At 32.1% G+C, this 5712-nt stretch overlaps 1 long non-coding RNA gene across 2 annotated transcripts; it reads left to right on the top strand.

Moving 5' to 3' along the window:
• Nucleotides 1–703: 703 nt before the first annotated feature.
• On the top strand, nucleotides 704–3594 carry LOC149575688 (uncharacterized). Of its 2 annotated transcripts, none has more exons than XR_016360209.1 (2): nucleotides 704–2080; nucleotides 3209–3594. It is a non-coding gene; the product is annotated as an uncharacterized LOC149575688 (long non-coding RNA). The 2 variants fall into 2 exon arrangements; XR_016360210.1 differs by having other exon boundaries at nucleotides 970–2076.
• The last annotated feature ends 2118 nt before the right edge of the window (nucleotides 3595–5712 follow it).

A 5712-nucleotide genomic window follows, 5' to 3' on the forward strand; every position in this document is an offset into this window, starting at 1 on the left:
AATAAGTGCAAGTTGCAATTTACAATTAATTGAATCTTCTTTCTTAGGAGTATCAAGCACATGTTTCTCTATAATGATGTTCATAGCTATAATTAACAATCCATTATGCACTCGAGCAATTACTACTAGTTGAGATCGAACTATATAAAATTATGTCTTGAGCTCTAGACCATAGCTAAGTTTCTTTTTCAAGGCTTTAGAAAGAGAGGACTTTTGCAATCTAATGCTATGAAATATAACATACATAATGACTTCTATAGTAGGGAAATCATTAGACAAAATAACTTCACATCTAATTTCACATCTAATTGACCAATTAATAACAAGATACATTAACGATATGATTCTAAGAACAATGCAACCATAATAGAGTTAATTTCCACCTTAATTTTTTGTTGAACATATTAAAAATACAAGTCCAAACTATTTGCAATTTTTTTTAACACACATAACCAAAAAAAACTTGTTTAATAGACTCTTAACTTATAATAGACCTAGCATTTGTTGTGTTATATAGAAAGAAAAAAGAAGTATTACATACCCATCACAATTTTATAGTTAATCATCCATTCCTAAGATTTATTTTTAAAATATTTTTCTTTTCTTTTAAGACCTTATACTATTAACCTTACAAACGAATGTACTTTTTAAACAATCATAGTATAATCTTAAAGAAAAAATTATTCATAAAGGAAGACCTTAATGAAGTTTGGAACTTCGAATCCTCCCCCAATTAGCTGTCCGCTTGAGGAAGCAGGATGGTCGAAATCTTATCCACAAGATATTGTCTTGTATCTATGTTTCCTTTGGCTTTTCTCTAGGGTTTCTTTTACATCCATAGAGAGTTTCCTGGATGCTTCTTGGAACATAACTGAGATTGCATTGTACCCCATAAAAGGAAGGGCAGGTATAACCAAGAGCTGAATGGTGATATTGGATAACCCATTTCATTCCAGATGAAAGGTGAGCATGAAGTTTGATCTTATTCTCTCAGATCTCATTCATTCGTTTTGAAATCTTAAATGTTTAGTGATGAACGAAGGTTACTGAGTGGTAGTAGTGGGATTTCTGAGATAAGAATGATGAGAAAAGACCCACTAAGGATAGCTAAAGATCTACAAAACCTTTATAACAATCTCTCTGTGCAATCTCTGGTTTTGAGGTGGTCTTGGGGATGGGCGGTTCTGGTAAAATTACTTTCTCAAAAGAGCTCTTTATAGATCTAGATGACGTGGATCATAGATCAAATACATATCATGTCACAAAACTCTTTTGTAGCCATGCTATGCAATGAATCTAATGATTACAGGGGTTTGAGGATCTTGCTGAAGAACTCTTTGATTTTTTTGGAGGATTACCTCTATCTCTTGAAGTATTTGGAGGACAGTTATATGGAAGATTCATAGATTTTTTATATTCTTATCTTCATATATAACATAAGAAATATGGTTTAGTTTGGGAGTAAACATTTATCTACTATGTTTGCTGGAAGTAAATATTTATCTACTATGTCATAATAATCAGGCAGATGCACAATAGTTTTTAAATCTTGGTTCCGTTACTTCTTCTTCAAATGGATGCTCACGAGTACAGGACAAGTATACAAGGCAACCAAAGTTAAAGACAATCAAAGTTATATACATCTACGGTTATATACAAGACACCCAAAGTTATATACCTGAATGGATGGTGGTTGCAACATGGGGTTGTTGTGAGGATGGATGGTTCTGGTAAAATTATTTTGTCAAAAGAGTTGTTTTTAATTTGAATGGCATAGATCATAGATCAAATGCATGTCATACAACAAAACTCTTTTGTTGACATGCTATGCTATGGATCTTTGATTACAGAGGTCTGAGGATCCTATTGAAGAGCTCTTTGATTTCGTTCATGGACTATCTCTGTCTTTTAAGGTATTGGGGCAGTTATATGGAAGGTTTAAAGAATTCTTATATTCTCATCCCCATGTTAGGCAGAGGAAATATTGTTTGCACATTTTATCCAGGCATGGGTGTGGTGTTCAACTTAAGCTGCAGAAGAATATAATGCACCATCACCTCTGATTTGACTCCACAGGCAGGTGATTTTAATACTTTTTTCTTTCTGAATTATAACTTTTCATTAATCATGTATATTTGAAGGACATGAAAACCCCTTGTCAATATATAACACATTTCCACTATCCATGAGGTATCATTATCAATTTTTCGATTTGATTGTGTGAAGTTTTGGTAGCATCATCTTTTTAGATCACTATATGAATTATCATGAAGATTTTAGAGAGCTGAGGGAGTTTTAGCATCTTTTGACTTACACTTCCAGATTCGTTCTATAATTGGGATAGAGATTTCATAAAGATTTATATTTTCTTGAGCTCTCTAACATCTTGAAGATGGATTGCAGAGTACGATCTAAAATGTAATGCTAAAATATTACACCCAATTAAATCCAAAAATAAAAATGAAACCTCGTGTCAGCCTATTATATTTGATTCAATGTGTTCATACTTTTTGCTTTTTCTCCTCTAATATTTAGATGCCTATCATGTTTTTGACTTGGATAAATTATTTAAGGTTGATAAATTCAATAGATGTCTATCATATTCTTGACTTGGAAGAATTATTTAAGATTGAGAAATTCAGAAGTATTTTCTTTTGAGTTTTAATTAAAAAATCTGTTCTGTTTTTAATGTGTCTTAAATGAAAGACCAACTATTTGCAGCCTAGGTTAGCTTGATAGTTTTTGAATTTGACCATGTAAGCAATCTTTTTCAAAACTTTTTAATTAATGTAAACCATTTGTAGCCTCCTCTGAGTTTTAGCAAGCTGATTATATGTTGGGGTCTGAATTGGCACAGATTTCTATATTCAGCCATGTCTCAAACATTTGAAAAAGATGTACGAATTTAGATTTTTATTTATTAAATTTCTGGATTGTTTAAAGACTAAGTCATAAGTTTCTAATTTAAATTTGAGTTTGTTGATCATAAATTAGGATGAAATTCAGTAAGAGTTAAAATTCAAAGAAAAAGTTACATTAACCATTTTAAAATATGAGTAATATATCTACAAAATTGTCAAAATAATTTGACATCCGAATTTATTTTATCTTATGGTATCCATCTTATTCATTTGTTTTGTAATTTTACCATTTTTTTGTTACCGTTTTGAGTCTATGTTCTTTTTTAATTGTTTTTATTTTCTTGTAGATGTTTTGAGATGAGGGGAAGCTATTGAAGAATATTATGAAATCATCATGGAATCTGTAAAGGACTTAAAAAATAAGTACATCCGAATCTTACAGAGAAGGCAGAATGGGATTTTTTTATAACAGGTAGTTCTGGTAAAACTGCAATTGGAAAGAATCAATGTAAGAAGAAATACTTGTCAATCTATAGCAACAATTGTTTTTTATAGATGTGAGAAGCTGAGAGCTTTGTATGAGGTGGATCGTATGAACCAGATAGATACTCTGCTGCCAGAAAATCAAAGTTTTGGATTGATTAATATGATTATTTGTCAGCTATGGCAAATTATGTGTCCTTGGTTTGTGACTCATTTTCTTCATCTATAAAATTCAGATGTTTTGCTGGCATGTTTTCTTACAAGCATTCTCCCACTTCATGAATTTGAAGGTCTCTTCGATAGTTTACAATTAGTACAACAGATCTTCTACTAAAATGACAGAAAAAGTGTTTTATATTAACAATGAAAGCTTGCCAATCTCCAGTGGCTTTCACTTATTTCTACAATGTGTTAATGGATCCGTGAATCAAATAGTCATAAGGTAGAGAGTACTTAGATTCACTCTCACTAAGCTAAATTTGACCAATTTGAAGATGATTTTTTCTTGATGGTTTCTACTTGGATGTTCTGAAATTTGAGGAATGATAGGTTAGGGTTTTTGAAGGAGACATACATGAAACTTTTTAACTTGGAGATTACTGTTACATGAAAAGGAAAGAAAGTTGATTAAATCAACAACTTTGAAGTCAGACGATATTGTAAGAGCATTTCTTGTCTTTTTCTACACGGGGTATCCAATATAAGAGGATCTGGATAATTCTTGTTTGTTTTTCAGAAACTCTGAGTTTACTTAACTAATTATAGAAATAAAGATCAATGAATGATGGGAGTTTTAATCATAGATAGACACTACATAGAGCACAATATTTTCAAGGAGAAAATATTTCAATGATCATATAACATGATGTTCAATTGAGAAAACTTACAGTAGGTATGTAGAACTTAGAAATTATAGTATTTTCTTCAATGTCTTTAATCTTTGATGCCTTCACCTAAGTTTGGGTTTAGAGTTTGTTAGTTTTGTTTGATAAACACTTTTGTTGAAGCCACCAATTGTGATGCGGAGCTAACAGCAGTAAAGAGATTAAACCCGTTTCTTGGAAATAGAACTGTTATAAACTTAATGATATTCGATATCATTTTGAGAAATATATATAAACATTCAGGAAACCAAATGACAAAGAGAAATCAAATGTAAACACAGAACATTATTTCATTCAACTTATTTCATATTACATTGATCTTCTCCTTCCCATTGATTCCTACTCTTCTTCCCTCTACTATATTCCTTATTGGCTTGCCTTACATTGTTTATAACTTTGCAAAAACTGAATAACTCCCTTATAACTAATTATTAACTTCTAACTGACTCCCGATTTGTAATTTGATAGATACTAAATAAACTACTAATGAATCGTTTAGTACGATTTTACAAACCTTTTATTTATTATATCTATGACTATTAGGATGTAACCCAAAACCATTAAAATACTAAAACTCCACCCAAACCATTACATTCGTTGTGAAAAGATAAACATTTATATGCATGTTTCATCTGAAAATGTGAAATGCTTCGAAATAGGTGATGCCCTTGCATCATACTCCTCGGAACAGAAAAATTCAAGTCCCATTGAATTGCTGCAATCTTCTTATGAGTCTTCCAATTATATGAAGGAAATAATGGTATCACAATGATGACTGAATTGATACTGCTCCAGACAATGTGTTGATGCCAATCTCCAAATTGAATTCCTCCTTTGAATCTTGGAATAAATACCTTTGTCATAATCATCACATCTCCTGCATAAAAATACCAATCAACTTGATCCACAATTTGGTCCTCTTCCTATTTGTATATCTCTAGAACATCACAGTGATCAACAAATATGTCATCCATTACCGCAATAGTCTTCTCCTCAGCTTGCAATCCTTGGACCATGTCCATTCCATCTTGATCATTTTTGTCAACATCTCCATCATCCGAGCAAATAATTTCTTCAACTATACCTGTCACCAACTCTCCTTCATCTGCAAGAACCTTTTCTTCACAAGGTTCAACAACAGCCTCCTGTTGTTCACTCTCACTCTCACTCTCTACCCTAGCATTCATCTGCTGTCCATGCCCTTCCAATGGAATGTGTACCACTTCCTGATCCTTGTCTTCATCAACAACTTCATCTTCATCTATTGCTTGCTCCAAAAGCAATGCTATCCTCTCCCACTTTGCAATACTCTTATCTAACTCTTCTCTAAGATTCTTGTAACTTTTTTCTTCTTGTTCTTCCAAAACCCTTCTTAGGCTTCTCAACTCCTCTTGCCTCATCCATTCTATTTCTTTCTTTCTTGCTTCTTCTTCCTTCTTCTTTCTTTCTCTTTCTTCTCTCTCCTTCTTATCGCCATACAAGTA

Source organism: Cupressus sempervirens, chromosome 2, assembly GCF_028749045.1.
Source record: "Cupressus sempervirens isolate cs-2001-9-10 chromosome 2, ASM2874904v1, whole genome shotgun sequence".
Taxonomy (NCBI): domain Eukaryota; kingdom Viridiplantae; phylum Streptophyta; class Pinopsida; order Cupressales; family Cupressaceae; genus Cupressus; species Cupressus sempervirens.